At 41.8% G+C, this 24,503-nt stretch overlaps 1 protein-coding gene across 1 annotated transcript in view; it reads left to right on the forward strand.

Moving 5' to 3' along the window:
* The first annotated feature begins 279 nt into the window (after positions 1 to 279).
* DMBX1 (diencephalon/mesencephalon homeobox 1) overlaps positions 280 to 24,503 on the forward strand; it is a 47,071-nt gene continuing 22,847 nt past the window's right edge. Inside the window, exon 1 of the mRNA XM_087720796.1 lies at positions 280 to 423. The gene's annotated coding sequence lies outside the window, so the exon portion shown is untranslated. The remainder of the gene's footprint in view (positions 424 to 24,503) is intronic.

The following is a 24,503-nucleotide window of genomic DNA, read 5'->3' on the forward strand; positions in this document are numbered from 1 at the left end:
AGGACTGGAGCGAGCGGGAGAAGCGCTTAAATTGCTATTAGAAGGAAAGGAGGGAGGGAGGGAGCAGGCAGGGAGGGAGTGAGGGAAACGTGGCGACCCGGGGAGGAGGGGGGAGCGATCAGCAAAGCTTCTCTTTTGATTGACGTGGGGAAGAGCCATTGAACATCTCGTAGGGAAGCTCCCAGGTCTATGTGAACGCGCCTTTTAAAAATCCTTCCTTGAATCCGCCTCCCCCAGTAGATGGCAGCTTTGCGTGATTGGGAACCAGGCAGGAGGAGACTTAGAGTAAAGCGAGCGCTCTCCAGTCCCGAGCTGGGCGCTCCTCACTCCCAAGCGAGAGAGAGTCTGCCTCCCTCAAGGCCGGCGGCGGCGGCGGCGACTGCAACCCACCCACCCACCGAGACAGAAGCGTCCACTCGAAAGGTATGGCCGTGGTTTTCCCCGGCTTGCTCCACCCTCCGCTTGGCCGGGAAACCTCCTCGGCGCTCCAAACTTTTGCCTCGAGCTTTGCTTCTCTCACTTAGGAAGATTGCGCCCGTTTTACAGGATTGGGTCGAGCGGTTTTCCGCGTGGCGTGGGCGAGGAGGAGAGGAAGTGGCGAGAATGTCGCTGCGGCTTCTCTGGCTGGGAGCGAATCCTCAGTGGATCCGGGGGGGGGACAACTTTTCCTCCTTTCCCACGAACCCCGAGGGCGGTCCCTAGTCCGGGCTCCCGGGTGCAGATCGCCGCCGCCAGCCCTTGCACAGAGGCAGTTCTTTTGAACGAGCCCGCGACTCCTCTGGGCTCCAGCTTGACTTTATTTGGAACCGATTAGTTCGTCCCATAACTATTCCCCCCCTCTTTTCCTGTCCGTTCCCCTTTTTTCTTTCAGGTTAAAAAAAAGAGAGAAATCTCTTGCCTCGCTTTTCAAATGTAACGTTTAAGCAGGTGGTTAGAGGAAATGCATTAGGCGCACAGGGTCGTTTGGTTAAAAGCTTCTCCCCACCCACCCACCCGCGAGGCGGCGGGGAACGTCCCACGAATGTTTTTAATACTCGGCTTCGAGTCTTCCAACTTGTCTTTGGCTACCCTTTGAACTCTTTTCCACGCACTCCGTAAGGGGGAAAGTAAAAGAGGTCAAACTTTCTTCCGTTCTCCTTGTTTTATTATTGACTTTTTGGGACGCTCCCCCCTCTTTTATTTTTTATTTTTTAAACTTTTCACTCCGGCTCCTTTCCCGGCGTCCTGTCTATTTGCCAAAAGGCCCAATTAAGAGTTCAGCGCTTCCATTTGTAGGCTGCCCCGTTTCATCCCTATTTACCCTAACGACGTTTTAATAAGCCAAATAGCCGAAGGAGGCCACGAGAGACAGACTTGGAGGCGGAGGGAAGCGGAGCCGAAGGCAAAGAGATTAAGTCGAGAGAAAGAAGGCTGAAAGACGAATATTTCGCCAGCAGCAATATGCAAGTGGGGCGGGCGGAGGGGGGGTGGGGAGTGAGGATTTTCTGGATGAGAAGTTAAAGAGGATTGAAAACGCCACTCCGTGGAAAATTCAACATTAAAACTAGGTTGGACTAGATGGTCTCGAGGGAATCCCCACACACACCTGTTTCGAGTTCGAATGTAAATCTTGGCAATAGAGTGGAGGGCGAGTCCCCTGTGGCAAGGATTGAATTCTCTGAGCGTTCAACCTATGCAAGTGTTGAATGAGGCTCGCTTTCAAGTGGGTGGCCAGAGGTTGCAGGGCTGCGCAGGGAGCATTTGGCAACAGGGTCTGGTCTTCTTGTACTTAAGCGCGAGTTTTTCGGGGAGCGAAAACTCGCCTTCCTTAAAATTATGAAGCTGCGCGTTTTTGTTGGTTCTTTCCTAGAAGCTTCCCCTCTCTCCCGCCCGCAGCTTTTCTTTAGCCTTTCACCCCCCCCCCTTCACATCGGGACAAATTCACGAGGCGACAGGACATGCATTGTGACCTGGGGCTGATAAATTGGCGGCTGACCAATACAACCCTGGTTGCGCTTTCATTATGCTGCGGACCTGGACGGGGATCCGTCGGCATATTTTCGAATCAGAGACTACATGCATCTCGGCCACCGCCTCCCCCGGGGCCATTGGATAATGGATGAACCAGGATGGGAGAAAGAGGGGCGCGTGTGCGCGTGGAGGGCGCACCGCAATTCATTCCAAGCCACCAAAAATTGGCCCAAGAATATAGGTTTTAGGTAACCTATCCCCGGGTACCTAAAAAAATTCTATGGTTTAGACTCCCAGTCCGGGAATAGATGTGGGGTATTAAATCTCATTATTCTGTTAGATCGAGGCAAACGAATATTTGCGAGTATGGGCAGGAGAGTTTCAAAACAGGAAGCAAAAAAGTTTTATTTCCTATTTTGCATTCGTTTATACTGCCTACTGCCATCAGGAAAAACACTCTGCGTCTCCAATTACTTGAAAGTTAATCCTGTTGTTGAAGATGGATCTAACTGCCAAGTAACAAGCTCACCCCACCACCACCGCCATACAACGCACATACAATATCTGCCGCGGAGTAAGTCACGTCCAACACAATGTTTGAATTAGCCTACAATCCCAAACTTTGAGGAAGACGGGGAACAGGTTTTCCAAATGAAAAATGCTAACGTTGCACATTTAGCTGCAGTTGCTCGGGACTTTTAAAAATTACCTTTCTGATCAGTTAGTAGAGCCAACAAAATGAATTACTGAAGAAAAGGAAGAGGTGGGAGGGAAGCGGGCTCTATTTATTTTTAGTAAGGGACTAACCTTTCTTAGTCCGCCCCTGTTCCCGAAATTCTAAAGCAACGCTTGCTGAAGAAAGAACAAAAAATCGTATAAAATGTGCAAAATAAGTCTTGGAAGTTGGTACAGGAAAAGTTGGCCAACAAATGCCATATGTCAAAATATTAATTGCTTACATTTCTCAGCCATTTCAACGGAATTAATATACACAGGTCAAGGTTGATTTAAAGGTGGTTGATTTTTTTGTTTTTTGTTTTGAAGCTAAATTGAGGAAAGTGAAATTGTAGAACATGAGATTAAGACTAGCTAGTAAAATAGATAGATAGGCAGGCAGGCAGGCAGGCACATATGCTATGCAATCCTTGAGGTGAAAACCTATCAGTTTATTGGGTGAAAAGAAGAAAAAACCAAACGAGTTGATAGCCAAGCAATACCTTTCCTATCAAATATGTAGAATGCTTTTTAGTAAAAAAATAATAATAATTGTATTCAGAATTTCTTTGTAAGACATTACAAAACTTATCTCCTGCCTCATGTTTTCAAAGCATGGTGGGTGGGAATCTTTTTTTCGTCTTATAGCAAAGTGCCTGTAGGACTCCCTCCTGCTAAGAAAGGTATTCTATCTATAAGCCCCAACGCTTGGACCCGCAGAGCGCCGGCCACAGAGAGTGACCTAGCCCCACATTCTCTTCTGCCCTGCGTTTTGAAAGATCCCGCGCCTTGGGGAACTGGGAGGTTTGCCCAACTTTTTGGTTCGTGCCAGTACAAATACCTGCACCTATTCGGGTTGGATCCCCACGAAGAATTTCATTTTCGGCCCATTGGCCCCCAATTCCCATCGGGTAAGCCTGGGACGAAACCCTGAGGGGTGTTCAACGCGAAGTCGCGGCCTGAATTTCCCGACTTTAGATGACGCGAGTCTCTCGGATTTCGACAAAACTTGCTCCACAACAAATCCGCGTCCCAACTGCTTGTCTGGCTGGATTCGGGACTTGCTGCCGGATCGAAGGAGAGTGAACTGCTCCCGAAAAGGCCATGACTTGCAAAAGCCAAAAGGCCAACAGAAACATTTGGCATCTCTCCTTAGGAATGCCTGAGCCAATCTACCAACAACTTAAATTCCCAAGTCTGACTTGCGTTTCCTCCGACATGGAATCTCCGTCTGCCATCCGGCCTCCAAGAGAAAGGGACTCCGAATCAGCAAAGGCCAAATCTTCGGGGGGGGGGGGGGGAAGCGCTGGAATCCCGATTTCTGTTTGAGGGGACCGAGGTGATGTCCCCACCCTCTACCCTCACCCCCACCCCTTGCGCGCGCGCTCTGTCCGGATAAGACCCTAGAAAGGAAATCGGCCTTGTCTGGAGCGCGGAAATGTTCGCTTCTCGAACCGAAGTGGTCGGAGCAAAAGTTGGCAGAGGTCTCTAACCTTGCCAACTTTAAGCCTGGCGGACTTCAACTCCCAGAGTCCGTCAGGCTTAAAGTTGCCAAGGTTGGACCCTGGTTTAAGGGACTCCAGCGGGGTTTTATTAAACATTCCGTTGAGAAGAAGAGGAGGCGAATTAATAGGGTGGTTTTTTGGGGTGGGTGGGGGGAATAGGATCGTGTAGTACCTATCTGCAGGAGTATTTGCGGTGTCTACACTAAACTGTCACTCAGCCAAGAACATGATCCGCTGCCTTTGCCACGGCGACGCGAAGTTCCTCTTCCTATTCCTGCCAGCTTCTACGCCCGCCTACTCTTTTCTCCGACCCTGTAACTCTCTCTGCGTTTCTCACTGCCTTTGCGTAAAAATTTGTTATTGGGGGGGGGAGCATATTTTAGTCCCTAGTTTAACGCAGGATTAAAAAAACCGGGGGACCAACCCAATACAAAGCAATCAAAATTGCTTTCCCACGCTGAAGTGAACTTGTGCCTCGTGGTTTTAAAGCTTCTTCTGTGTCTAACGGCTGCAGGGACCACCTGGGCTGGAGCGGGCCACTTCCAAGATCCTGCATCCTGTTTGCTGGCCCAGATTGCTCTCTTAAGTAGGCAGGCGATCCAGTTAGAAGATTCTCACCCAATGGCCAACGCTATGCAGGTTTCATTCCTAGGGATTTCTGATTTCTTATACTGTCTCCCTAAACCGGTATTCCCAGGCTATTCCTGTGCATACTGTAGTCTCCACACATCCACGGTTCCATGACAAGCTGTCTGCTAACCTTCACTCCGGATAGATGTCATGGACAGGTCAGCAACAGAAAGAAATAATTCCTCATTATGTTCTTCCAGGATATTTTTTTCGACTACTTGGGATTTCTTTTGGTCTCCCATCCAGATATTAATCCTACTTGCCTAATCCTACTTGCAAATTCAACCAAAGTCAGCTACAAGTTGTTGTTTTTTTCTATTAGCTTCTCGAGAGTCAGTCCGAGCAGAGTCCCCGGAAAAATGACTTTTAGTGAGAATGTGGCAGTCAGACGCGACCTGAAAAGAGAACTGAGAGTGTGATAGTTTTGTACAAGGGGAAAAAATGATGGTCTCACACATCCTGCCCTCAGCAAACCTGTACAAACACCGCAGGCTTTGCCATTTCAAACCTATGGGCAACTCTTTGGGGGCTAAAATATGTCTTAGTCCCGGCCATCTCATTCTGAAGTTTCATTTATTTGTTTAAAGTCTTCATTTTCTTGGGTTAGTTAGCTAACAGAACTTCCCGCTCCGTGGATAAAGACGCCCAAATGCTCTCTTCCAGCTTTTATCGTTGCGCAGGACAAGCTGCAAAACGAAGCTGCTGCCGCCGCCGCCGCCGCCTTTCAATTCCGTTTGGTTGATTCTTCAAATTTCCTATGTAAATGACAGTAATAAATAGCTAATCATGTCCCGCAGCTACATATGGCTTTCTGAGCCGCCCTCATTAATGAAACATCAAGCAAGGGTTAGAGGCGGGGACCGAATCCCTCACCGCTACCCCCAGCAGGGGAGAGTAAACGGCTTGTAGAGCCCCACCGTTGCAAGCTATTCGGAAGGGGAGGGGAGGGGGTAGAGATCCGCGCACCCGTTTGCCTTTCGAGAAATGCACTAGTTAAGGAAAGCCTCCGTCGGCTCCGCTGATTTCTTAGACACACCCCTGTGTAGTGATCTTGGCCACAGTAGGAAAGTCGCTTTAAAAACGCCTTTCGGAGGGACATTGTTCCAACTTCCCCGTTCGGTGAATTCTCCGCTGCCGTTCTCCTATTTGAAGTACCAATGAGCTCAACTCACCTCCATCAGTACCGTACCTGCGTGTTTCGGAGAAGGCGTTTCTAAATCGTGGCGTTTGAGGCTTAAACCGCTTAGAGGGGGGGGGTGCTGCAAGGCACTGCGAAGCGTTATATAAGTCTAAGTGCTATTACTACGGGCCTTGGTGTAAGCACGGGGGAGGTGCTCGGAACAAAAAATGGATTTTGGAGGTTCCATAGGTGCGGTCCCTTGGACTGCAAGGCGATCAAACCGGTCAGTCCTAGAGGAGATAAACCCTGACTGCTCTTTAGAAGGCCAGATGCTGAAGATAAAACTCAAATGCTTTGGTCATCTAATGAGAAGGAGGGACTCACTGGAGAAGAGCCTAATGCTGGGAAAGATTGAGGGCAAAAGAAGAAAGGGACGATAGAGAATGAGGTGGCTGGATGGAGTCACTGAAGCAGTAGGCGTTAACTTGAATGGACTCCAGAGGATGGTAAAGGACAGGAAGTCCTGGAGGAACGCTGTGCATGGGGTCGCGATGGGTCTGACTAACAACTAACAACAAATAGGTGCGGGGGGGGGGGGTTGTCTGTCCTGGGGCGGATAGAGAGAATAGCCTAGGTCTTGGGCCCCGCTGGTTCCGTTTGGCTAAGAAATTTCTCCACAGATTCTTGTTCCTTTCCCTTTCCCCAAAAGAATCTCTTGAAAACCGTCGCCAAATTATCAGGTACAGAGCACAGAGCTCAAACAACGCATCTTTTGCTCAAAGGGTGCTTGGCGGTTTCTCTTTTTAACAATGCACTACGGATGCCATCAGTCGCTAGTGTCCAAAGTGTACCGAAGGAAGGAAGACTAAGCTGTACCTGTAACACTCCCTGTCAAACAACGCAAGCGGTGGACTTTTTTCAGAACTCTTATTCAGCCCCTCCCCAATCGGAAAAGATTGATGGATGGGCAAGATCTTTATTGCCAAAATAGACTACTGAAGAAGATAGAGAGGGGGGAAGTGATGAAGAATCAAAAACTGAAATGAAAGGAGGAAGAAGAGGGAAAGGGAAGAAAGCAGCATGCAAGATCCAAGTGAAGATAAAGAGTAAATGAAATGAAACTCACAACACCATGAAGAAGTCAGAGAACTGGGCATTTTAAGGGATCCAGTGAAGGGGAAAATCCTTAGTTTTGAGCCAGGGGACAGGCAGTTCTCATGGGAAAACTTTTTATTTCTTCGCAACAAAACTGACATATGTCTATCAACAGCTTGGCTCCAGAACAATGCATTGGCCTAGAAAGAGTACTTCATTGCCAGTGGTTCGCTCTCCCTCCCTCCCTACCTACCTACCTACCTCTCCCTCTCCCTCTCCCTCTCCCTCTCCCTCTCCCTCTCTCCCTCTCTCTCTCTCTCTCTCTCTCTCTCTGTTTGTGTGTGTGTGTGTGTGTGTGTGTGTAATAAGTCTGAAATTAAAGCATATGAATTTGATATTGTTTTCTTAAAACTAAACAAATGGAGTGATCACATTCTCCAAATGCATCAGTCACGCGTCACGCTATATTAAACAGATGAGAGCTAATTATCCCAATTAGGAAGCTGATTTATAATTAATGGCTTGGACCAAGTGATAATTGGATGTTAATGGATAACAGTTTTGTCTGGAGGTAACCCCCACATTTCCCCAAAGGCAATCCTGTTTTTTCCTCCCTTCCCTTTGCTCACAGCAAATGAAGGTGCAGGGTGGAAAGGAAGGGAAAGTGTTTCCGGTTATTTTGATCAGTCTTAAAGGAAAGTTTACAGGCAAGAATAAAAGATGGGAACTGAATAGTTTCCTTTCTATATAATACTAGAACTGGTATTCCATACTGTATCCAATTTAACATATTTTCCAGTTGCATCGGTTGTTTTTTCCCCCATGATATATAAAGCAATGCAATCCTGAACACACTTGTGTGCCATTCATATTTGAACTTCCTCATCAGTATTTCATTAAAAAAATTCTTCAAGCGACTGATAGAGCAAAATTAAAACTACTTTAATATTTTGATAAGACTATACAGTATATGAGCAGTATTAAAACTCAGCCATCCAGTCCCCCAGATTAAAAGTTTAATATCTCCAAACAATAAATGGAGCTTACTTTGAAGTAGACACATGGAGGTCACTGAAACTTACTAAATTATGTTCAGATCAGAGTTTACCTATCTAGTCTTTTTTGGCTAATGCATGATTGGATCCCATAGATTTGTTCCAGTCTTTGAAATTTAGAATGTTTTGTTTTCCTGAAAGGGGGAAAGAAAAGACAATTTCCTTCAGTACATGGAGGAGTAAGGACAAATGAAAACAGGTACTTTATATCTGCATAATGCAATAAAATCTTGTTGAAATATGATCTTAACTGAAGGATTGAGGTATCCCTATGTGGCCATTTCATAGAAATGTAGAAAATATGGGTTGGGAGGGACTATGGAGATCATAAATCCCAACCCTATGTCTAATAGTACAATACTATCAGATGGCGCCTGACTTGCAATGGACCAGAGTCCACCACCTTCTGAGGCAATCTGTTCCATAGTTGAACAGTTTGTACCATTTGGAGATATTTCTTTCCTCTTATGATGTCCAACCAAAATCTGCTTTCTTGTAAATTCAGGACTTCTTGTCTGGCTTCTGAAAAACTCTGAATAATTCTGCCCCATTTTCTACACAACATTCTTTCAGTTATTTGAAGATAGCTACTACTAAAAGGCTCCCTAACCAAAAACTTCTTGTAATAGTCGCAGGAAAATACTGTGTATCTTCTAAAAGTGCCCATTCTGGTTGTGCGTGGATGAATACAGAAGTGTACTTACAGTCACAAATCATGGATGTTTGCTTTTATAGAGCCAATGAATTAAAGTATTGCACTTGGGGAGATCCGGGTTCAAATCTACCCTCTGTCAGGGAAACCTTCTCTCTCCCAGCCCAGCTCAGCAAAAACATGCAAAAGTATTGTTCATGGGGATAATATGAAGAGAGGCGTGAAGCACCTTGCAGGAAATAAACCTAAAAAATATTTTTATTCTTCTCAATTCCTTATCATCCTGTCTTTCCTTTATAGCAGTGCAGATATCTCACCAGAATATCTAATCTCCATGAGGCCTCTTACTGTAAAATCCTGAGCTTCAATTAACAGAAGCTTTTATTAAAGCAGATCACACTGGCAGTCTCACCACAAATGTGCCTTACCAGTAGCTATAGTTAAGTGTGTGCTTGCTGGTGCCTCAGACTCCACGCTCCAACTATCAGAGGACAGAGACCTCTCTATCCCATTTGTGTCTATGGTACCTGTCACAGCATAAGGCCTATTAGCTGTGCCCTTAAGGGACAATAATAAAGACTACCCAGAAGGCTCATTTTAGGTCAGGAGAAGTGGACATTGGCAGGAGAAGCCAGGAATATTTTTATTTTTAACACAGCATTGGTCTCTGTAGCCTGTGGATAACTGTAATGGGTTTTGTCCCTAGAGTCATCAATCTCTCCTAAACACTAGACACATCATAACAAAAGCTAGAGAAAAACATCCCGTAGTGTCCAAGCCCAAATGAAGACTTCTGGCTATTACAAGCAGACTTTTTTTTTTTTTTGCATGAGGGTCAGGATCAAATTGATCAAATCCAAACAAGCCAATCCATCTGTGTGGATGCTGCTGGAGCAAACTTCGAGATGAATGGCCTGAAGTTAAGACTCCAAAAATCTGCACTAAGATACCCAAACACAACGGGCAAGGCTTTAGCCATCCATCACTTATTTAATAGTTCTCTGTGCTGCTGCTTAGAGTAGGATTTGCAAACCAGCGGCTTTTCTTTTTTAAAAAAAATGTATATAAAAATGTACAAGGGTACAGCAACCCAAAGGTTGTTAATGAGATATGCTTTCCTATAACAAAACTACCATGGATATCAATTGTTTAAAAAAAAACATCTTGAGATTTTAGAATTAGAGATCTCCCCAATCCATATTTTAGGCTTCTGCCTTTCATGCTTCAAGTGTTAATAACATGAAATATGGAAAAGAATTGAAACATTCACTTGTCAGTGTGCTGTGTTGGAATTAACATAGGGTTGCCAATCTTGAGTGATTTCAGAAAGATAAGCAGCACTGAACCTAGATGGTACTTGAAACACCAGGAAAAACCAGTGCTGTGGCCTTTTATAAGGATGCTCACAGAATATGGTTTAAAAAAAAGTTAAAATGACATCCACAACAGTATAATAAAAACTGTCTCTGGTTTTCATGTTACATAGGCTGCATACAAAAAACGCCCTGGCATTGCTACTATCTTAATTGTTTTTTGTCCACACTCTAAAAATATTCTTGCTAGCCAAAACCTGGAAGTAAAATGAAAAAAGCAAGAAAACTACATAAATATGTCAGTTGGATTTGACTAGAAGGAGATATCATAAATAAAGTAAATACTTTTAAGGAGCCAAGGTGGCGCAGTGGTTAGAGTGCAGCACTGCAGGCTACTTCAGCTGACTGCAGTTCGGCTGTTCAAATCTCACCGGCTCAGGGTTGACTCAGCCTTCCATCCTTCCGAAGTGGGTGAAATGAGGACCCAGATTGTTGTTGGGGGCAATATGCTGACTCTGTAAACCGCTTAGAGAGGGCTGAAAGCCCTATGAAGCGGTATATAAGTAAATCTAACTGCTATATAAGTCTAACTGCTACTTAAAAGTGCAAATACCCATGACACAAACATATTAAAATATCCTTCAATAATCTGGTCCTCGACTTTATTTCCTGAAACCTCTCTGCACTTTTGCTGAAGCCATTGGAGTTACCATCCCAACCTTAAAAGCATTTAGCGATAACAGCCTAATTGTAATTGATGATGTCAGGATATTTTTCTTTCTCTATATTGTAGAGAGAGCTTGTTTGAAATAGTGGTTAAGGTATCAGGCCAGAAACTGGGAGACTGTGAGTTCTAATCCTGCTTTAGGACAAATCCAGCTGTGTGACCTTAGGCTGGCCACTTTCTTTCAGTCTTTAAAAGAGGCAATAACAAACCAGTTCCATAAAAAATCTTGCAAAGAAACTGCAGGGAGAAGTCTGGGCAGTCACTGGGAATAAAAAAATAAATTCACTTGATGTCACAAAACAGTAAAAACATTGCTACATATGGAGAGAATGTTCTATTTTAATATAAAAACAAGTTTCTGCCCATCAACTGCTAAAAATACTCTAAATGAGGGTGATTTTTGCCCATTTAATATATGGCAGAAGGAAATATGTGATTAGGACATTACTTTGCTTCTCTTTGGAAAAAGAACAATATCCTATTTACTACTCAGACTGCATACCTTAATCCGCTCTCTGATATTAATGGAATTTACTTGCAAAAAACTAGGATTAAGATTGTGGTACCATATTCATTTTAATCCAAGAAATAGGACCTAATCCATATTTTAAATCAATATATAACAAGCAGAGTCTTTCATTTATTTATTTTTAAATGCAAAGTAATAATACTAATTCCACCCATATAGACCATCTCTGTAACAGAACCTAAGATAGCAGGCTTATAGTAATGTACAGTGAGTGTTTAATCACATATGTGAAGACAGGAACAATCTGATTCACATAAATATAAAGGAGGTGCTGGGAGCAAATAAAACTTAAGTAAAAAAAATGAAGGAAAACACTCATTTTAAACCTGAGGAGTGCAAAATTATTGCCCGAGTAAACAAGCCTCTACTGGCAGAGTAGATTATCCTTTTCATCTGAAATGTCTGCATTACTGACATGACTATTGTGCCTAAATAGAAAGGAAGACATGCCATTTGATTCTGTATAATACTCATAACAGATTCATCCTGCTGCAGCCAATTTTTTCCAGTTTTCAAAATCCTAGGCTGCTAAGATTTACTTGTCTTCCATGTTTGTTAGGTATAAATTCCTTTATTTGATTTCTGGACCAACCTACATTCTGATCTTAAATATTTGGGATTTCGGCCAGAGTTAGACCTATATCCAATTGACCCCTTAATTTTGATGACACACATCTAACTAGAACAAAGTTTGAGTCTAGTCCTTGAGGTCATCACTACTAGAAAAAGTGTCTAAATCTCGCTTAATTTTTACTTTTATGTTGCTGTACTACACACTACAGTACAGTTTCTCCTATTTACACTTGATTATTATAGGCAGATCTCCATAAAAGAGACAGTAATTTATTTCCTGAAACCTCTTTCATGGTACTTTTACAGAGCAGATTTCATGAAGTGACAGATTATATGATAACTAAAGGAGGAAATAATCTCTGCTAATTGGGCATTCCTTATATTTCTTTGAAACAAAGAATTCAACAGAAGAAACAAGCATAACACTTTTACATAAATTGTTATAATTGAGAGGCCAGATGGAAACCGACATAAGAATTAAAAATGAAACAATCACAATGCCATGTGTGCTTTTTAATTTTCTCCCATGACTTTTTAATACTCTTTAATACCCTATAAGTCAAATTTGAATAATCAAGTTCAAATTTGCATAAAAACAGCTGAATTAACAAAGCTCATGAAGAAATTATATCTAGAGATTCAGTATAAATTGTCTGTTGCCCGCTCTCCTTTTATATACACGAAAGATTTCATGCTTGTACAACAGTTTTGCTATTCACAACTGCTAACAAAAGTAATTTCTTGCGTTCTTCAAGGAATATTCCAAACATTGTGGAGGTTTCTAGGTATGTTACAGAAAATGTCCAGTTTGTGTTGGCCATCAGTATTGCAACAATGGGTTGCAAACCTTCCTCCAATTGTCACCTACCACACTCCGATAATTCCTAGTAGTGTGTATAAATGTTTGGAGTGTGAGGAAGTTTGAGGAAAAGTAATATAGAACATGTGTTATGGTGCATTGCTCATCACTTTGGTTTCTGGAAAAAAAAAGTTTAAAATCCAAGGACACCCCATTGCCTACAGAAGACAAGGTCAGCTTCACTTTCAATGAGCATATGTAAAAATCCATAGGCACACTTAAGACTCATGATTAAAGAGACACCATGTGTGCTGAAGTTGTTATATCTACAGAAATGTGCACAATAGCTTCCGGAATGGACACAGGAACTGCCTCCCCATTAGCACCATGTGAAATGTTTTATTTATCTAAAATCTTCTTTGGATTTCTGGTGAAATGCATCTTGTTCAGTTTGATTCTTTTGGAACTCTGTGTCATTGTTACAAATTTATGCAACAACGAGACCACAATTAATGGTCAGACAAATAGCAATACGGGGAACCATTTGGAGAAGGATGTAAATAGGGCAGAACTGAACCATCTTTCCAGCAACTAATGCTCTGTCAAGATTTCAATTAACCAATTAAATGGAGTTTATATGGGCTTAATTACACATTTTATCTAATATTTATTCAGGATTTGTTTTTCTAACTAGGAAAAGGAGCAGAATAAGCCCAAGCCAAAGGGCTCAATTCCTAGTTTACTGATAAGGTTTTACTTTACATGAGAAGATTCCTGGAAAATAGCCATCAAAAATGACCATGGTACCTTTCTAAATGAGGAGAGAATGAAGCAGGTGCCGTTTAATGGTGTAATTAAAGTTGACAGAATTCCAGTGGCTATGCTATCTGGGTGTGATGAAAGCTGTAGCTGAACACTGCAAAAACCTTGAAGATATTGGATAGAGTACAGCTGGAACAGGTATTCATACCCAGGTTTGAAAGAGGAAATATAGACAAGGTAGTAGTCTAGACTCTTGCCTTTATGGTCTGTAATAAAGTTGCATGCCTTTAAACATTCTGTGGCATTTCATTCTACTGGGGCTGTTATAGAAATTCGCACACAGACCAAGCCAAAGCCTTAGTAAATTGGAAGAGCTGATTACCCATCATTCCAAATTATAGTCCGTGTTTTAAGATAGTGAAGACACTGACTTCAGTGAAGATCTAAGAATTGATTGTTTCATTACTTTGATATTATGTATGTGCATGTGGAGGGACTTCCCATACCATAATTTATATGCCAGAGTGGGGAGAGGGGAGGGAGAGAGGGAAAGGGAGAGGTAGAAAGAATAAAATGTGTATGCATTTGTGTATATAGTCTACTGTCATGATCTAAACTTGGCTACCCATTCTTAAAATCTATTGAAAGGAATGGGACATTGATTTGTGCTAGGAAGTAATGTGAATTGGTTTAAATGTTCCTTCAATTATAGCTATTTTTCCTTGAAGTATGTGATTCAGTAAAAAAAAAATAGACACCTCCAAAACTTGAGAATGTGCTACAAGTTGTACCTCGCAAAAATGCAACTCTCCCACATTCCCCGAGATATATCTGCATCTACAAGTACAAGTGCATACACGTAGATATATGTACAGGTAGTCCTCAGCTTACAACAGTCCATTTAGTGACTTTTTAAAGTTACAACGGCACTGAAAAAAGTGATTTATGACCATTGCAGCATCTCCATGGTCATGTGATCAAAATTCAGATATTTGGCAACTGAATCCTATAGTATTTACAATGGTTGCAGTGTCCCGGGGTCCTGTGATCATCTTCTGCAACCATATGATAAGCAAAGTCAGTGGGCAAGTCAGATTCACTTAACAACCGAGTTGCTCATCTAACATCTGCAGCGATTCACTTAACAAAGGTGGCAAGAAAGGTTGTAAAATGTGGCAAAAGTCATTTAACAAATGTCTCACTTGGTGACAGAAATGTTGGGCTCAATTGTGGTTATACCTGTACATCCTTGCACATTTATTTGGAAGTCACATTTGTTGTATCAAAATAACTGTTTAGAGGGTTACAACTTCACAACTAAAGTGACTATTTCTTCCTCCCATCTTTCTGAGAACACACACAGACACAGACACAGACACAGACACAGACACAGACACACACACACACACACACACACACACACACTGTTGTGGCCCGCCAGTGGCCAGAAGAGCTGGCAGCAGATTCAGACAGTGAGGAGGTTGGGGAGGAACATGGGCCAGTCCTGGAGTCTGGGGAAGACTCTGACAAGTGCTCTGCGTTGAAGGCAGAGATGGGGTAAGGGCTGTATGACAGTTATCAGCTGCCTTTGGAGTCAGACATCAGTGAGGCAGAGGAACAGCTGGAGCCTCTTCCCAGTGTGCGCATGCGCAGAGTTGCCAGATGAAGGGAACAGCTAAAGAACAGGAGTCGACTTGGGAGAAAGGCCCCAAGTGGATGGTGAATGGCCCCTCCCATAGGGAATAAAAGAGGAGCAAAAGGTGAGGGGTGTTTGCAGAAGACTATTAGTTCATTCCTGCATTCTTGCCAAGTATTGCGGCAACTGAAAGATATCAGCCTGGCCACTCTCCAAGTCTGATAAAGTTCGGTAATTGTGAACTATCTTGGAAGACGGTGGGAGAGGAAAGATTTTGCTGGAGAGGAATTCACTGTAAATTAAATAAAAGGGGTTTATCAGGATGAGGACTCAGCTTCGTGCTGCTGAGGAAGCCTAGGTCAGAACACACACTCACAATTTAAAATTTTAATCTGGTTTTAAGGCTTCTGGGGGCATTAGAAATGTACAGAATTAGAATCCCAAATGTAACATAATATTCCCCCTCCAGCCTACTAATGACATCTATCCTACTAAATGTGTTTAGCTGCAATTAACTTTGCTACTACTTCTTTTCATGAAAATCTTTCCTTTGCCAAACAAGAATTTTTTTTAAAAAAAATCATAGACTGAGTTGCTATTGCATTGTAATTTTAAAGGTAACGAAAGGGGAGATTATTAAACACATGAAGAGCAATAATGCCAACTCTACTGCACTGGATTAACTTTATGCTAATTATACTTAAATATAGGAATTATTACGTTTTTATCCCTGGCTGCACTCACTGGTTTATCTTGTTTCTCTCTCAGATTTTGGAGAATGGCTCCTTGCACAGCATTCAGAGGTCAAGGGGGACATTTTTGTCCTGCCTACTTCCGTCTCTGTTCTACCCTGATTCTTTTGCCATGGATGGCTTTCTCTAATTCTCCTCCTTCCCCATCGGTCATGTTACACATTGATGAAACTTTTCTCTTTGCCACACATTGTCAAACAGGATTGGTTACGAATGACGGGAGCTGTAATCCAGCCCATCTACAAAGCATGAGGGCATTGTTAACCTGGACGTTATTCTACATGTCTTAAAAAAGACAAGGAAAGGCTCACACCTCCTTTGTATTATGTAACTCCACCCTCTACCTCTTTGTATACAGGGACTAGGCACACTTGATCTTTGACCAGAAAGCACCTTGACCTAAGGCTGCAATTACGTCCCCTTTTACCTGGGTAAATGGAAAGGAATAAGTAGAAAGATACCAAGTGGGATTTACTTCAAAGTGGAAACATCTGGAATTCTAATATAAGGTTATTGTTCTGCATCAATAAGCAAATCTGATTGAGTTGCGCAGGATTAACCCCTGAATAGATATTCATAGGATTTCCCCATAAAATATAGGTGCTAAAGAAACCAGAGATGGTGATTCTAAGCAGGAGTTCTTATGAGCTTTTGCAAACATTCACAAGTGGCCAAGGCAGGAAGGTTTAAAATGTAGTCAATGTATTACACCTGAAAAATTGACACTTTGGCAGAAGAATAAGAGCAATCCATTCTGGCTTCCTCAGAAATGGTCAGTATATAGCCATGATGGCGAACCTATGGCATGTGTGCCACAGGGGGCACGCGGAGGCTTTCTGCCGGCACGCAAGCCGTCACCCAGCTGAGCTCCACCAAGCATGCGTACACGCCTCCCACCAGTCAGCTGATTTTCGGGTCTCTGCAAAACACTATGCAAGCCATCGAGAATATAACTATATACATCCAACATGAACAGGAAGTGCCTCACAGGAGCAGATAGAGATAAATCCTAGAGAAGCAGAAAATGAACCACTGAACAATGGAGATGAGTGCTAGAGAGGAATAAAGCTGCAAACAAGGCTGACATAACACCAGTAACAGTATAGGCATGTGGAGGGGGCCGAGGGGGCCCCTCCTGTGCTGTTTTTTTGGTCCCAGGAGGCTTCAGGGAGGCCTGCTAGGCCCAAAATGGGGCATGTGTGTGTGTCACATGCACATGCACAGGGGCGCACACATTGTATCATAAATGTGGACACGCGTGTGCGTGCTGTTGTGCACACACAATTTTGGCATGCGAGGACAAAAAGGTTATCCATCACTGGTATATACAGTAATGAAAACTGGACTGTAAGACAAAAAAAGAAATTCTTTTTTTTTTAAAAAGAAAATGCAATTATATCATTGAAGCCTTCTGAATAACTCAACAATAATTAGCAATAGCAATAGCATTCAGACTTATGTACTTCTCCGTAGTGCTTTACAACACTCTCCGAGCAGTTAACAATGTCAGGATATTGCCCCCAACAATCTGGGTCCTTAATTTACTGACTTCTGAAGGATGGAAGGCTGAGGCAGCCTTGAGCCAATCAGGATCAAACTCCTGACTGTGGGCAGAGTTAGCCTGCAATGCTGCATTCTAACTATTAACCAGGGCTCCTTTTAAGGTAACAGATTAAAATCATCGGCATAAATGTGTCAGGATCTATCTATTCTTTGCAGTATTCAACTGGAAAGAAACTGCTAAAAGCCAAGGATCAAACAATCTTGAATTCTAAGGTGCCAAAGTACCTTCAGAACCTCTTTTTCTTGAACTTCCCAGATCATTGAACTGCCTTTTCCTAGATTAGACAGAAGAGTGAAAGCATTCTGGAAGCTGGTTAAGTGGGAGTACTTCTACAGGGCTCTTTTAGCTTCATAACTGAGATGTCTTTGTGTGAATTTCTTTAATGGGATGGTCTTGATTTAGAATGAATCTTGTTATTTTTTATGATTATCTTGTTATAAAGGGACCCAATGGCTCAGTGGCTAAGATGCTGAGCCTATCTATCAGAAAGGTCGGCAGTTCAATAGTTCGAATCCCTTCCGCCACGTAACAGAGTGAGCTCCCCTTACTTGTCCCAGCTTCTGCCAACCTAGCAGTTCGAAAGCATGTAAAATTGCAAGTAGAAAAATAGGGACCGCCTTTGGTGGGAAGGTAACAGGGTTTCATGCACCTTTGGCGTTTAGTCATGACAGCCACATGGCCATGGAGACATCTTTGGACAGTGCTGGCTCTTTAGAGATGAGCACCGCCCCCTAGAGTCGAGAACAACTAGCACATATGTGTGAGGGGAACCTTTACCTTTCACCTTATATCTTGTTATATCATAGACACTTTATTGTTTTGTACTGTGGATATTTAATGTATTTTTTGTGTGTGTACTGCCAATCATTTAATGACTCTGGCAGTATATAAATTTAATAATTATCTAAAATACATTGCAATTTAAAATAGTTTAACCAACCTAATGTCTTCTTTACCTCTGCAACTTTGTTTAATATCTTAAAGGGAAATCTTTTGAACCCTGATTTATTGTACATATATAGTCTGGGTGAATCTGAGGGATATCTGTAAATCTTATTTATATCCCTATGAATGTTATAATAGGGAATGTTTCCAGAGATATCAAATATCCTCTGAGGAACAGAGAACGTACATTAGGACTCAGAAATCATTTGTATTATGGGACTTGTGGAGAGTTTAGACCTGAAAAATTTAAGACCTCTTGCAGAAATCATTTATTTAGAGCCCTTCCAGATATGTAAGGAACTGTCACTGTATGTGTATGGTGACTGATGTCTCTAAGTGGAATATGTTTTTCACCTACTAACAAAAAGGATAATATAGTGAGAGTAATGTTTATCTTGTATAGCAAGCAAGGATGAAGAAACAATTCTGTTGAAGGCCACAGCATTATCTTAAGGCTTTGGGGGTTCCAATGCTGTGGATTACAGATAACATGGTGTAGATCTCTCTTTTTGCTCTGCTTCTGGCACATCCCAACCCCTATTTCTTTTTGCAGTACTTACTTTCGCCACGTGCACCCAGCAGGTTTTAACAGGTGAAAGAGATTGTTCTTGTCATAGTTTGGGTATCGTTTGCTCAGTGAGGACTTTTGAAATTAATCCAAGGGTGACATTAAGTCTTTGTGCTGAAAAAAATGTCCTTTCCTATTGGAGAATGAAAATATCAGGAATTATTGAAGCTCAGCGAATTACAGAATTGGTAATTATTCAGAACTTACAAAACTGCACCTTTTTGTGGCTCAGATCATTTAATTACTATTAGAATATTAAAGTCAAAATAGTTACGGGGAGTCATAATTGGTCTAGAGAAGCACCGGCAGCACCATATGTGATAAGATGGCCAGAAATGGAATGTGGTTCCATACTTAAATGGCAGGGATTTTCATCAAAGCAGGTGAGATTCATTCAACAAGGCTGAAATATCTGATAGGGAAGGAAGGAAGGAAGAAGGAAGGAAGGATGGATTTTCATCAAGGCAGGTAAGATTCATTCAACAAGACTGAAATAGCTGATAGAGAAGGAAAAGAAGGAAGGAAAAGAAGGAAGGAAGGAGGGAGGGAGGGATTTTCATCAAGGCAGGTAAGATTAATTTATAATAAGGCTGAAACATCTGATAAGGAAGGAGGAAGAGAGGAAAGAAGAAAAGAAAGAAGGTGATTTTTCAGTCATATTTTAACTAAATATCCTGCAGGATAATAACTGGACCTTGAACACAGAATTGTACCCCTTGTGCTTTTTTGTAAATGCTTCTGGTGATGAATGTAGGGGTGATTCTTTCTCAGTGAATCACAAATCAAAACATGATGATTAGGATTAATTGTACAGGAAGATAATGTGGCATTAGACAGATAACATCAGAGGATGGATTGATTTTTGAATTAGTATCTCCAAGCCTTCAAAAGAACGATGCTGAAATAAATTCTACGCATCATACCTCCATGAAGCATACCTTCCCTTTTCAAGTTCTTTGCCTCTTATTTGGTCAAGCAGTTTCTTATCCAATCAAAAGCAGAATTTGAGAAAGAGATGCCCAACCCCACAGGTTGCTTACATCAGCAACAACCTTGATGATGAATTCCCAGTTGGCATAAGGGGCCAAAGTCTAAGCACACCTTAGGCTTAGAGAGCCCCTTCTCCCCACCATGTAGAATAGAATAGAATAAAATAGAATTCTTTATTGGCCAAGTGTGATTGGACACACAAGGAATTTGTCTTTGGTGCATATGCTCTCAGTGTACAAGGTACATTCATCAAGAATCATAAAGTACAACATTTAATGATAGTCATAGCGTACAAATAAGCATTCAGGAAACAATATCAATATAAATCGTAAGGATACAAATAACAAAGTTACAGTCCTACAGTCATAAGTGGGAGGACATGGGTGATAGGAATGATGAAAAGACTAATAGTAATAGTAATGCAGCCTTAGTGAATAGTTTGACAGTGGTGAGGGAATTATTTGTTTAGTAGAGTGATGGCGTTCTGGGAAAAACTGTTCTTGTGTCTAGTTGCCTTGGTGTGCAGTGCTCTATAGTATCATTTCAACTCCTACCTTCAAAACGATGCTATAGAGCACTGCACATCAAGACAACTAGACACAAGAACAGTTTTTTCCCCAACGCCATCACTCTGCTAAACAAATGTCCCTGGAGACTTACAATTCTCTCATGGATCCTCCCTTGCACTTTTGCTTGTTCTGGCTGCTGAATGATATGGAGACAAGCTGTTCAACATTGAAGGGTCTCTTTGTCAATTGCATAGCTCTTATCCAGTCTGTCCACTCATTTAATGTCCCAATATTCATTCTCATCTTATCTGGATTTGGACTCTGGAGCCCTTGGTGTTCTATGAGCTTGGGTATTTGCTTGCAGTGATTCATTACCTGACTGGGTAGCATTATCAGTGCTATCATCATCATCATCATCATCATCATCATCATCATCATCATCATCATCATCCATCAATGATAATGAACATCATGTGGATTTATTAGTGATGTTTTCTTCTTATTCTCATATGTAGGAAAAGAGATACAAGAGTAGCAGTCATTATTAATGGAGAGGTGAAGGATCAATCCCCCAATGTGCAAGGACAACTTAAGATATGCTCTTTTTCACTGCACAATGTTAATTTATATCATACACCGCCTAATCAAATGCCCCTGCTTATTCTCCAATTGGCTGCAGCATTACCAATGCCCTCCAGCCACCAAACGACATAAAAGATGCATTTGCAGATTTTGAAAATTAAAGCCATCTATACAGCCAGTGGGGAAGATCAGCTTATTTGGGTGCTTAATGAAATATAAAGATTATTTTAACCAATGTAAGCACAATTCGACAGCTTACAAAATACTGTAGCAGCTTGACAAATGGCCTCTACCATTTACAAGAAATTTGCTGCACACTGTCTTTTAAATATTTAATTTATTCTACTTGGAATGTGGCAAGGAGGTAAATGGGAAGTTAAATGTGCCTGAGCATGATTCAGTTTGTCTCCATCTCCTCATAAATGAATGGCTCTAAGAAAATAGTTCTTTATTACATTCTTACATGGGTTCTAATCAACAAACAATTCTCCTTTCTTTCATTTTAGCAAAAGAGCTTTTAACAGGAGGAACTTCAAAGGTTTAAAATGAAATAGGAAGACATCAGGGAGAGATATGATGATGAGTTACATGATGTATGAAATTTGTTTTTTCAGGAACAAGGATTGTGCTTCTGCAGGTTTAAACACTCACATTTTAAATCTAGAACTATCTCAGGAATGCTCTCAGTCAGTTCTTTTTAAAAGCACAGATCTATGACCATTTTTAGCCTAAAGACAATGCTTCACCTTTGAGTAGTACTCCTAAGGCAGATGTCAAAAAGTCTGTGGGGCCACACTAAAAATTAAACGGCATGTCATTGGTCATTAAACCCAATGAATAGAAAATAGTGTCAACAAAATAGTTAATCTGATTATTCTCATCTTGAAAATTGCACTTTTTATTAGCCACATTTGGAATGGCTCTGTATAATGCATTCCTGATTTTTTTTAGATTATGTACCCAGGTGTTAAATCATGTGTTTCCTGGATTTAAATGACCCTGAGGAGAAGGATTCAATCTCCTCATTAAAATATTCATCATCTGATCATGTTAACTATCTTAATATAGACAATTCTTTAGTGACCAACCCATTACTTGAAAGTGTCTTCTCACCAAAGGATTGTTCAGGCCAAGCTTTGTTGCAATAAGGTGATGGTTAACTTTCCTTTTCTTTTTTTAAAGGTAGATCTTCTCTCTCTGATAGTGAATAAGAGTCCCGCTCCAAGTCTCCTGGGGAAAAGTTGTAACTTTGCCAAGTTATCTATTCAATTCAGAAACATTTCTTCATCTCTAACCAATTTTCTACTCAGGTTTAACTCCTGTTTCTCCCATTCACTCATGAGAACAGAATATCCTCCAATTCTAACAAGTGCATCCCACCTGCTGCAACATACTGCCTACTCACTTTGTTAAAGAAACAAAACACTTTTATAGTCTAGCAATCTATTTTTTAAATAATCTTCTTTAAACTAATTGTTCCTGGTAATATTTAGTGGCAAATTCAGTCAAGCATCTGCCTATAATTTCCCAGATCATTCTTTTTTTCTGGCTTTGAATAAATGCCAGATAATGCCTCATATTTGCATGATTTCAGCCTGTTTTGCTTTTATTGCATTTACCTTGTGCTGAGGACTCTTTCAGAATTATATTCAACTCTCATGATGTCTTTCCACCTCCACATTTATATTATTTAGGCAATTAGTAGCTAGAACATGAACTTAATGATTACGGCAGTCCAGGTTCAAAGAAAACTGCAAATCTTGCCTTCTTTTGCGTAACCTTAGACTTATCACCCTTCTGAGCCTAACCTGCTTCACAGAATTATTGTGAACATTAGAGAATCTCATTATATTGCCCTGATCTATCTGGAATTAAAAGTATAAGACTAAAAATAAGGGTTTCATTTATTCCCCGTCCCTTGTTTGAATCAGCAGGAAAACTAGAAGTAAATATAAAGCTTAAAGGCAATCTATCATAGCCACAAGGTAAAGATATAAGATGTAATTTTTTAATAGAAATTTGTCCTTTAAGTGCTCATTGATCTTTACTTTGCACACTTAAGTGGGTGTGTTCTTTACTTCCAGGTGCTGAGATTCTCTTCTGCTTCTTGAATAATATTAGACAAACTAATGATATCCAACAACAAAGCCTTACACGAGACTTGTCTGCCTAGAGATCTGAAGACAGGTTTGTTGAATAGAAAGCTACTGGCCTATTTTTCTTAGAGTCTTGAAAGTCTAAGCTTTCCTAGAGAAGGCTGCCTTTTAAGATTTGTTCAGAATATTTCAACTAGTCCAAAAAATAGTTTGTTGTCCTGTTCAAGAGGGACAGCCCCTTCAGAGAAGAGAACAATGTTGTTCAGATTCATCAGCTTTCGCTGTGATGCTTCAAGCCCTGTGAAACCACAGGGAAGGCAGAAGGTATCTCAGCTAGCCTTGTGCACAATTTTTGATAGGAAAGCCACCTGAATGTACACACAACCATTCTCAGATATTAATCAGTAGGTAACTTTCACAAATCACTGTGCCAGCTGGTTTTAATCCCCAGTTCAGACAGCTATACCTGTCTACTCAATCACTCAGGTAAGCACTTAAAGTGCAGCAGATAATTTTATGAGTGTGTGTCACATTGTGATTTTACAACTTCCTGCTGAAGGAGTACTCCCTTATGGTGTGTCTGGCTCTAAACAACTGGATCATTTATTTATCTCACAGGGCATCATCTATTAAATGTTGCTTTTGATTCTGTTTTGTTTGTTTGTTTGAGGCTTTAATTGTTAGATGTTGTTGGCTAGCCACCTACCCTGTTTCCCTGAAAATAAGCCCTTTGAATTTGAATTTGAAAGTTTATTTATAGGCCGCCCTTTTCCCTGGGGGGACTCAGGGCGGCTTACAACTCATGGGGAAGGGGATACAAACAATGACACATAAGAACAATACATAATTAAAGAGAACACAACATTCATACCATTTGGGTGGGCGTGGGTTAAATCTTTAGCCCCAGGCCTGACGGGATAGCCAGATTTTAAGGGCTGTGCGGAAGGTCTGGAGGGTGGTGAGGGTACGAATCTCCACGGGGAGATCGTTCCAAAGGGTCGGAGCTACTACCGAGAAGGCTCTCCTGTGCGTAGTTGCCAGTCGACACTGACTGGCAGATGGGATTCGGAGGAGGCCTAATCTGTGTGATCTAATTGGTCGCGAGGAGGTAATTGGCAGGAGGCGGTCTCTCAAGTATCCAGATCCACTACCATGAAGGGCTTTATGGGTGGCAAGTAGCACCTTGAAGCGCACCCGGAGATCAACAGGTAGCCAGCGCAGCCCGCAGAGGATAGGTGTTATGTGGGTGAACCGAGGTGCACCCACAATCGCTCACACGGCCGCATTCTGGACTAGCTGAAGTCGCCGGATGCTCTTCAAGGGCAGCCCCATGTAGAGCACGTTGCAGTACTCCAGCCTAGAGGTCACAAGGGCACGAGTGACTGTTGTGAGGGCCTCCCGGTTCAGGTAGGGTCACAACTGGTGCACCAAGCGAAC

Source organism: Thamnophis sirtalis, unplaced genomic scaffold, assembly GCF_051295495.1.
Source record: "Thamnophis sirtalis isolate CommonGarterSnake01/CBP01778 unplaced genomic scaffold, rThaSir2_p1.2 scaffold_7, whole genome shotgun sequence".
In the NCBI taxonomy this organism is placed as follows: Eukaryota; Metazoa; Chordata; class Lepidosauria; order Squamata; family Natricidae; genus Thamnophis; species Thamnophis sirtalis.